Source organism: Patella vulgata, chromosome 6, assembly GCF_932274485.2.
Source record: "Patella vulgata chromosome 6, xgPatVulg1.2, whole genome shotgun sequence".
NCBI classification, from domain to species: domain Eukaryota; kingdom Metazoa; phylum Mollusca; class Gastropoda; family Patellidae; genus Patella; species Patella vulgata.
Genome location: NC_065884.2, coordinates 9,210,190 through 9,220,990, shown reverse-complemented (window position 1 = coordinate 9,220,990; position 10,801 = coordinate 9,210,190). Strand labels below are relative to the sequence as shown.

The following is a 10,801-nucleotide window of genomic DNA, read 5'->3' as shown; positions in this document are numbered from 1 at the left end:
GAGTTGTTATCATTTCTGGTTGGGGCGGAAATGTGGGATGTTAAACCCTATTTCGGTTCCTCCATTACGCCTGTACAATGCGAAAAAGGTGATTTTGCCTGTGGGGTGTTGGATGGCCGAATGGTTAACGCGTATGCGTTGGATCAGAAGTTCTGTCATGGATCATTCGAGTGTTCTACTGATGTATACACCGTCCCTTGGCTTTTATACCAAATTCCCCTTCGACCCCTGAATAAATCCAAACGTGAAAGAGCTTAAGTTACATAGTTAATTACATTTTGATATCGGATCTATTTTAATATCAGCAAGAATTTATTTATCAGTTTGCTTTATCCCCTGTTTTGCCTTTAGGTAACACTACACTAGAAAGCGTTTTTTATGTGTATCATTTGTGCTCCTTTGTCAGTTAATATATTTCTATACTGTTGGACGTAATCCGAAATCTTGAAATATGTGCCGAAGTGCAGTTTCTGGGGTTTGTAGCTTATTCCAACACTAACGACGAAAATTCAGATAAATAGTTAAAATTGTACTTTAAATACACGAGTGTCCAAAAACTGGCTAACGGTCACAATAACAAGATAGGTATCGCTAGGACGAGCCGTAGAATATGGAACATATATACAAGCTTAGGATTAAAATAATTATATAATAATATTTGACAAGAAATGTTAAATTGTACATAGAAGAAAATAGATGTTTAAATACATCATGCAGAAGATATGGACATAGCAAGAACGCGTGTTAACTATAATTACGTAATATTGTATGGTTGCATTAAGTATAAACCCAAACAGTTAAAAGACCAGAAACATTAAAGAGATATCAATTCGGACATTGGTCAATTGCTATTTTGACTAGAATTAAATAGTAATAAAATATATAGAAAGACACACTATAACATATGTAACATAATACCTTCAAGCTCAGTATAGACAAGTCAGCCCCTTTATAAATTAAAGATACATTCTAACGAGAGAGAGACAGGGAGAGAGAGAGAGAGGGATGGGGTTTAACGTCCACTCGACACAAACTAGGTCATTTCGGAACTAACATATGGTAATTTTATTTCAATAACCCACGAGGTTGGATATAAAGTATCAACTTGTGTTGATATTTTTCGATATCAAAAAAGACTCGTAGGAGATTCTCTATATACCCTTGAGTGAAATTTAGCTTATTTTTCAGTTATCTGTTAATTTTAAAGAACGATTGTAACCCATCTTACTGGATCACCGTTAATTCATCCAAATTGAAGAGGTTAAAGTTTGTAACAGAATATGAGATTGAATACTATATATTATGTGTAAATTTAAATATGTGGTCAGATTAAAGTGCTGAAAGTATATTCTTTGGTGTTATAATATACCCCGCAATAACTTATATCTACAAAGCAAAGGACATCTGATTGCAAAAATAATTCGCACGAAAGTGGATAATTTTTGTTTATAAAGAACCTTATCATAATAATCTCCAGTGACGTCAAGAAATCAATTGATACATACCTTCCCTTTGTTGAGCTGAAGGGGGGTTGGATGGCTGAATGGTTAGCGTGCGCGCGCTGTATCATACAGTCTGCCATTGAGTCGACTGGCGTGGTTTCGAATCCCCGGTTGTACGTGGCAAGGAGTAGGGTCGCCTGTCCAACCTCGTGGGTTTTCTCCGGGTCCTCCGGTTTCCTCCCACTGCTAAAGACCCCTACGCGCAAGCGAATTATGTAAACAAAAAAATTAATAAAAAAAACATATGTTAGTCCCGAAATGACCTAGTTTGTGTCGAGTGGACGTTAAACCCCATTTCTTTCTCTCTCTCTTTGTTGAGCTGAGTTTATGCACTATTGAAATATATATGTACAAAACGTAGTGTACAAAGATAATGAAAAGAATATTGTAGACCTCAAAGGACTCTGTCGATAAGTGATATTTAACTTTAGGAATGTGGGGTAATATGATATTAAAAATCAATCGATTGTTGCGCCACAATGTTTGTTGCCCTTTATACATGCTATTGCTTGCTCAATATATCTATAAAATTACACACCACTTTTTCACTTAATATATTGGATTTCTTGAGGGGTGTTTGGTGGGGGGGGGGGGCATAGATCGAAATCGCCTAATTCAATATCGTTTCGGCTTAGGAGGGGATATTTATAACGAAATACATCGGCCTATTTATGAGCCCCATCCGATATTCATAAAGACACCCTTTCAAGAATATGCGTCTTCAAACGAAAATATATCATTACGTCCTATAGAAAGTTTTGCTATAAAAATATTATTACAGCCTAGATAGGGATATGTTTGTTTTAGGGCAGGTTATTCATAATATCTTGAAATATGCGTTTAGTTTTGTGGTGTTACCTAGACTGTCCATGGAAGTAAAGCTTATGTGTGCGGGGTGGATAAATGGTTAGTGTTCTTTGAAATTTATGTCCCCAATTTATTTCGTTAAAAATATACGCTTCCGCCCACCGATACCCTTGTTGCAGTTACAAATGTGGTCATGTTTAGGAGAAACTTCCTAAAACTGAAACAAAACATTCAGTTTACCTTACAAGAGCTTTTTATACGCCCAGATTTTCGTGTGGACGTACATTGCCGTCGACCCTGTCCGTGCGTCCATTCGGACGTTCGTCCATCCACAATTTGTTTGTGGACAATCTACAGATCACAATTTCTATCCGAATTTGACGAAACTCGAAATATAGGTTTATCACCAACCAATTTCGGTTCCTTTCGACATTGGCATGTATCGGATTATGGATTATGGCCCCTGATTGTACGAAAAATCACGTTTTAACCCGATTTAAATGAAACTTGAAATGTATGTTTATAACCCAAAGATCTTAGTTTCTTTCGATAATGGCGCATATCTGAACGTAACTTTCTGGATTATGGTCCCTGGTTGTACGAAAAATCACGTTTTTAGCTTGTGGTCTCTCTAGAGGTCACAATTATTACTCGATTTGAAAACCGTGAATATTTCACCGTTACACCATAATGTTGCTTGAGTTTGAATTTCGTGAAAAATGGACCAACACTGCTGGACAAAATGGCCGCCCCTCGTACGCAAATAGTGTAAACATATGGTATATCAAGCTTTTGGAACCCCCTAGAGGTCACAATTATTATCCAATGTTATGTGTTTATGTCCCAAAGATCTCGGTCCCTTTCGATATTCGCACACATCGGACCGTAAGTTCCTGGATTATGGCACCTGATAGTGCGACAGAATCGCGAATTTAGCTTGTGTACCTTCTATAGGTCACAATTTTTATCCAATTTTCAAAATCGTCTAAATATATCACCGTTACACCCTGATGATGATTGATTGAGTTCGAATTCGGACCGAAACCGCGCGACAAAAAATAGCCGCTTCTTGAAAGCAAATAGTGTAAACGTATGTTAATACCAAAGCTGCGGACCCGCTAGAGGTCACAATGTTTGTCCGATTTTGAAGAAACATAAAATATATGTTTATATCCCAAAGATCTCGGTTCCTTTTGATATTCACGCATATCGGATAGCATCTTCCTGGATTATGGCCCCTGATTGTACAAAATATCCACTGTTTAGCTTTTATCCGATTTACAAAACGTTTAAATATATCAGTGTTACAACCTAATGAGTTCGAATTTAGGGAAAATCAGTGTAAAAGTATCTAATACCAAGGTTGTGGACACTCTAGAGGTCGCAACTTTTATCCGATTTTCTAAAACGTACAAATATATCAGTTTTACAAGCTAATGATGTTGGGTTCGAATTTAGTGAAAATCAGACCGAAATTGCCCAACAAAATGCCCTTTCATGTACGCAAATAGTGTAAAAGTATGTAATACCGGTCACAATATGTTTATGTCCCAAAGATTTCGGTTACTTTCGCTATTCGTGCATATCAGACCGGAACTTCCAAGATTATGATTGTACGAAAAATCGCTTTTTTTAGCTTGTTTTCTGTCCATCTCTTGCAAAATGTGGGCGTATCTTGCATGGTAACCACATGTTTCAATTGTCTCTCAAAAGCTCGGTATAATCTCCATTAAACGCCTTTATATAACAAGATCCACGAGCAGTGATATTTCCCCACTAAATGATACGCCCTGTTATTGCGAAACGCGCCATTTTTTCTGAAGAGAACCAACTTGATAACTTCCTTATAATCCAGGTACAACCAGGAGTTGGGAAATTTCACGTAGTAAGTCTTTTCAAAAGGAATTTGTTTGTACAAGACAAAGTAAATATGGGTGTGTAATGTCAAGGGTTATTTCACAATATAATCCGACATTATACAGCTATGTACATATTTGAAATCATTATTGCACATAGGTAACGTATCACATGATACGGATGAACTACAAAAAATCACATATAAATAGAATTGATTTGATCATTCAGAGATGGTAATTTGTCAAATAAGAAATTGAAATAAACTGCATTTGATAAAAATATCAGGATGAAGGCTGTTGCTTTTCTGGTTGTCTTTCTTGGTAAGTTATTGTTTTAAAATTAGGTTTTATATTAATAGATATATATTCAGTTTAAAATGTATGGATTTTAACGTGCACGCAATACACATTAGCTCATTTCGGGACTAACACATAGTTCAATTTGTTTTCAGTAATTCGATTGGCTTTTAGCAGTGGGGGAACTCGGGGAAAGCCCTGGGGGTAGGATAGGCCCGTATAAGCGGGGATTAGAAACTACTCTACTTGACCCAATGACAAGACTTTTTTTGCCATATAGCGCTCGTATTAAACCATTCGGTCACCCAACCCACTCTGTGCATTTTCGACCCAATATACTAGAGACGTCTATGATTTACGTTACAAGAAAATGAACAATTATTGTGTTAATTTAATTAAATTTGATTTCTGTTGTGAAATGGGTATCTGTATTTACAGATGCATTATGTAAGAGCTAAATCTGCTTATTTCAGGTCTTTTGTTTTAACTTCAAATGTTATATAACTCATTAATTACTCATATATTCACATGACAACCCTGTAATGAACTCTCTAGACCATCGGATGCCGGAGATTTAAACGGATTGAAGCACGGTCGCCATTTAATGATTTAATTTAAAATTGGAAATCGAGGTTGAGTTTCGATTAACGAGTACCGTTGCTACGATAACAAACAATCTATGCCACATTTTGTCAAAACCTCAAACAGTGATAAATTTGATCAGAATAAATTGTATCAATATATTTTTTTCATTATCTATTTCGTAGATATTATAGGAAGAACGGTCAGCGTTTTTATAAATCTTACATAACGTAAGTCCACAACATTGACGCAGTAGGTTGGGGGGCAGTTGCTACTAGCTAATGTTGGGATAATCCACATGAAAAAATGGGCGTATAAAGATTATTCGCATATACATTTTACCCATTACTTAAAGATGCATTACACAGGTCTTTAATTTAGCTTCAAATGTTATATAAACTAATATTTAAACATTTATTAGTATGCCATGCCCATAATCAACTCTCTATGACATCGGGTGGCTCCGATTTTAAGTAGATTAGAACATTTCGGCCATTTAATGATTTAATTGAAAAATGTAGAAGTGATCATAATCTCGAATAACAAGTACCGTTGTTACGATAATAAAGAATCAATGCCAGATCTTGTCAAAACTTCAAACAGTGATAACATCGCTCAGAATCAAATAATTTGAATGAAATCTTAAATATATTTATTTTGAATTAACTATGTTTAAACTATTATAGTAAGAGAGAGAGAAAAAAATGGGGTTTAACGTCCACTCGACACAAACTAGGTCATTTCGGGACTAACATATGGTTTAATTTTATTTCAATAATTCGCTTGCGCGTAGAGGTCTTTAGCAGTGGGAGGAAACCGGAGGACCCGGAGAAAACCCACGAGGTTGGACAGACGACCCTACTCCTTGTCACGTACAACCGGGGATTCGAAACCACGCCAGTCGACTCAATGACAGACTTTATGATACAGCGCGCGCACGTTAACCATTCAGCCATCCAACCCCTCTATAACATCCAGCTCGGTATCTAAATCTTACATAACGCATCTTTAAGAAAATAACCCATCAAATCAATTCAACAATTTATTTTCATCTGACAGTTGGAATTCGATGATGACTAGGCGGAAGTATATCGCTGTCTGGGCAAACTTTCCACCGTAGTACACTAGATGGTGGATGCACGCCTTCATTAGTTTGGTTTGTACAGAAAGTTTTAATCCCCATTTCATTTTTGTATCTTTATGTCCTTATATGGTGACACTATGCAGATATTATACAAGCCTTTAGGTTATCTTTCACGTTTGTCTTCACTTTTCAGCTGTAGCACTTACAGAAACCAATGCTGGTAATATTGAGTGTCTTGCTGCAACAACTACATGCGCATCAAAGTTGGCTGCTGTTACCACGAATTCCGATTGCGCGTAAGTAGTTGTCCCTGAATAATTATATGGATTTCTGGGAGTATGTATCCGGGTGTTGTGGTCTAATTCTGTATCATCTTTGGCCCAGTATCATTCTCATACGGTGTTCGTATTTACATTTTGAAAGCTGTTTTAAGTTATTCTTCAATTCCTGTTGCTGGTGCTAATCGTATATCTTATACACGATTTGTGTGACAAAGACAACAACTCTTCGATAGGGTCAGGAGAGAATCTGAGCGATATGGGTAACGCGGTTATTGAGAATTATTCCTTGCAAAATACGTGATTGACCACCACGTTAATAGTCCACTGTTTTGAAATAATGTCAAGGTCTCCTGGCGAAAGTGAAAACTAAATTCTAGTATCAACATTCAATTAGTTTGACACACTCACCCAAAAGGTATCCATTTTATATTACCCTTACTTTTAATATTGACCGCACTGATATTAAATCTGTCACATCGAAGGGATCTAAACCAGTCTGATCAGCGTGTCTCGATTCAGCACACTAAGCATCACCCGTGTTTTCCGACATGTACCAAATGTTCTTTTTAAAAAAATTAAATCACAGATCCCATTTCGCTTCGGCTTTGTTTCTAATTTAACTGATCCGGAACAGTTTTAAATAACCTACGCTCTGTTTGATGTGTGGAATTAGTCTATTAAATGACCTATTTGGTCTAGCGTCGTTCATGCTGTCCACGGAATTCCGGGAGTCACAAAGGGGGTTTGTGGAAAGAAAAGAAAATGAAATTATTACAAAAAGTCTTTGCCGTTCATCTGTCATGGTCCACCTGCACGTTCTCTGGCGTAATCTCCCACATATCACTATGGAGTTGCGGTGATGGAAAGTTTACAGAAACGAAACAAAATTCATCAGATTGCTTTAAGAACCGTTCTGTTCTAAATGACCCAACTGTACTACACTTAAACTGAGTTTTACTAATAACATACAAGAACCAGTAGTGCCCTAAATATTGAAAGTTGTGACCGACAAGTAAATATATATCATAAATATGCATATTCTACACATCATATGCTGAATTTGAATGATTTCATAAAACGAGTTCACAAAATTATTAATTTGAAAATTTTTCTAAAGGACGCAATACCCACATGCGCCTTTCAAAAAAAACATCTATCTATGACTAAGTATATGTCTAAAGTCTGTTACGTCCATGTTCGTAAGCGAGATTATCAAATAACTGATTCCGATTTCTAACTCAGGTGCAAATAACTTGTCTGAAACCGATTCTCGTTCAGTAGATATAATAATACCACGGTGAGAAACATTGTGGATCATTGAAACCCACTGCTTTTCACGTTAGATTAATGTTTGATAATTTGATTCTATTTCAGGAAGAAAGAACCTTACTTTAAATGTTTGACAGATAACGGCTGTTCAACAGATGACGCCGCTTATGAAGGTCAAGTTACTGTGTTAAATTATAGCAAGTGTAACAGTGGTAAGCAAGCGGTTTTAGTATGTTACCTAGCTGTAAGGGACTGTTGCAAAACGGTTATACCCCCCACTCACCTGTCTATCCGTGCCGTTGACGTATTTCCGTTCATGATTCAACCCACCCATCCAGTTCCTCGAGTTATCCGATTGGAAGCACGTCTTAGTGTTGAAATTTTGCGACGGTCCTTTATGGTTCATTATATTTAAATGTTAGAGAGATAACGACTGTTCCACAGGTGACAGCCTTTATGATGGTTTAGTTACTACTCATGGTTATAGCAAATGTAATAGTGGTAAGCAGGTTTTAGTATGTTATCTAGCTGTTATACAGCTATACAGAATATACCCCCCCCCCTCCCTTGTCTATCCGCGCCGTTCACATATAATTATCCTTATTCAAGTTACTAGATCTAAACGTTAGGTAGAGAAGCGAAGCAATCAAGTTAGAATTTACTGACTTGACCAATCTGTACCCTTGCTATTTCCAGACGTTACTAATCTGTACCCTCGTTACGTCCTGAATGGGTCAATCTTTATCCTTGTTACTTCTTGAAATGATCAATCTCTTCCCTCGTGATTTCTGGTGATTATTACAACAATATTTAGAAATACGACCTGAATGTGATACTGAATTTACAGAGCTGATATAGCCAGCATAGATTTAACTTTGCTTGGAACGCCGATATTGACAGCATAGATTTAACTTTGTTTGGGAAGTTGATATACATATAGCTAGCATATTGACTTTGCTTGTTCAATGATAAACAATTGCAATTTACGAAAGGTTCCACTCCTGCGTCTTATAGTCATCGTTAAGGAACATAGACTAAATGTAAAACTGACATTAAAAAGCAGTGATGCTGTTAAGAATTGAGTTTTGGGTGTTCCTGGTATACTGAGTGATGTACCCAAAGCACCAAAGATAACGACCCATTTATAAATCTTAGCAACTGCTATATTATCACATGTTAAGGTTGTTCCATTATTACATATTCCGTTTCTTTCAATTCGCAGGTGTTGCTCTAGCCATAACATGGATGTTGCCATTAGTAATGCTAGTAATGTCAAAGACGTTCTCTGATTAATAAACAAGAAGAAGAAGAAGACGCTCCCATATCCATAAATCCACAGGGTATTAGTGCCCACCCAACATTAGCGTATGATATACATGCCCAACCTTAAAATATGTAAAAATACCATTAAAATATTATATATAAAAACAAATTTAATCCCCTTAAAAGTAACATTAATAGGTCCAATAAAATAAAATACACAGTTAGTAATCTCTCCTAATTTTCAATGATTTCTAAGGTTCTTGAATATATATATATATTAAAGTAGATAAAGTATAATGATTTAATGTATGTCAGAATGAAGTAAAGTGGAGAAATTTACCTGGACGTATATTTTTATTTATTTATGTATATATATATATGTATACAAAAAAAAGTTTCTTTCAACTACTCCCAGAAAAATATAAAATTACGTTGAAAAATAAAATAAACGCTTGTTTATGTATGAATATGGCCTGAAGAGGTTTAAGAGAACTGAAAACGTTAGCCATATATATAATCTTGGGTGAGGGGGGGGGGGTGAGGGAGAGACACGTTTCCAAGTTATCTGCCCTTAATGATTGTGCTATTTTCATCGACCAATCTCATAAATCGTTTATTGCAAAGGCTCCCCTTCAAGACACAATGTTAGGATATACTATATATATTAATGAAGATCGGACAGGTGTTTACCCTACCCATGTATGATCATTTGTTTTAATTTTTTTCTCCCCCCCCCCCCTAACTCCCCTGTACACCCCCCCCCCCTACTGAGGTTAGGGGGGGGGGGGGTTAAACTGAGGGTGATAAATTTAGATTTCATTAAAAATCTTCATTATTTTTCCCTGTATAAACCTCATATCGACTCTATAATAGGGTTTTCAGGGTCGCTGAGTTCATTGGTGATGTTACATGGAAGATTTGATAATCCAAAATGGCGTAAATCCAAGATGGCGGCAATATTTACACAAGTTTCATACGTGTTGATATTTTTTCAGTGTTGAACGACCTGTCTAACATTTACCGTTACATTTTCTTGACTATAAAACAGTTTATGTATTTTTATCTACATAGTCACTTATATTTGTCCATAAACTCACCTCTGTTTGTTAAGTGGGTAAGACGCTAGGTCGCTAGCCTGGAGGTCGGGTGTTCGATCCCTGCATTGGCCGAGAAAGTTCATCGAGATTTTCCGGCGTGGTCCCCCCTTGTCAGTGATGCAGGACGGAGGGCCTGACAAGGACAGCTGTCTAGTCCTTCGGATGGGACGAAAAACCGAGGTCCCGTGTATACATTGGAATGCACGTAAAAGATCCCTTGGCAGTTGGAATTCGATATAAGAGTAGGCGATAGTGTCGCTGCCCGGGCAAAATTTCCCTCATAGCACACTGTATGGCGTATGCATGCCCGTCTTCATTAGCCCAGTATAGGAGCAGAACAGTAGGACGTTAAACCTCATTTCATTTCATTTACGATAAGAACCAATTAACCACTTTTTCCAAGAATTGACGGGACTTGTTCCACTAGAGAGCGATCAACTGCGCAAAATTGTTACAATTTCCACACTTTTCGTTCGAAGAAATGATTTGACACTTTCCGCCAATTTCTGCGCTGCCCTGAATATTAATATAGGCATACGCTATGCAGAGTGCTACGGTGGAAATTTTCTTGGGACAGTGGCATTTCTCCACCGAATTACAACCGTCAAGGGTTTATTTGAGTGCACGCCAATTTGTACACAGGAGCTTTGTTTTTTTTTGTCCCATCTACACAACTAGATACTGTTCTTTGCCAGGACCTTCGTCCTACACTAACGACAGGGAGAAACCACCCGGCAAAACCCCGGGGAACTTTCTTGACCAA

General features: G+C 37.1%; 1 long non-coding RNA gene across 1 annotated transcript; it reads left to right on the top strand.

Moving 5' to 3' along the window:
* Positions 1–4,336: 4,336 nt before the first annotated feature.
* LOC126824987 (uncharacterized) lies at positions 4,337–9,273 on the top strand. Its single transcript, XR_007681719.2, has 4 exons — positions 4,337–4,486; positions 6,322–6,424; positions 7,784–7,890; positions 8,901–9,273. It is a non-coding gene; the product is annotated as an uncharacterized LOC126824987 (long non-coding RNA).
* The last annotated feature ends 1,528 nt before the right edge of the window (positions 9,274–10,801 follow it).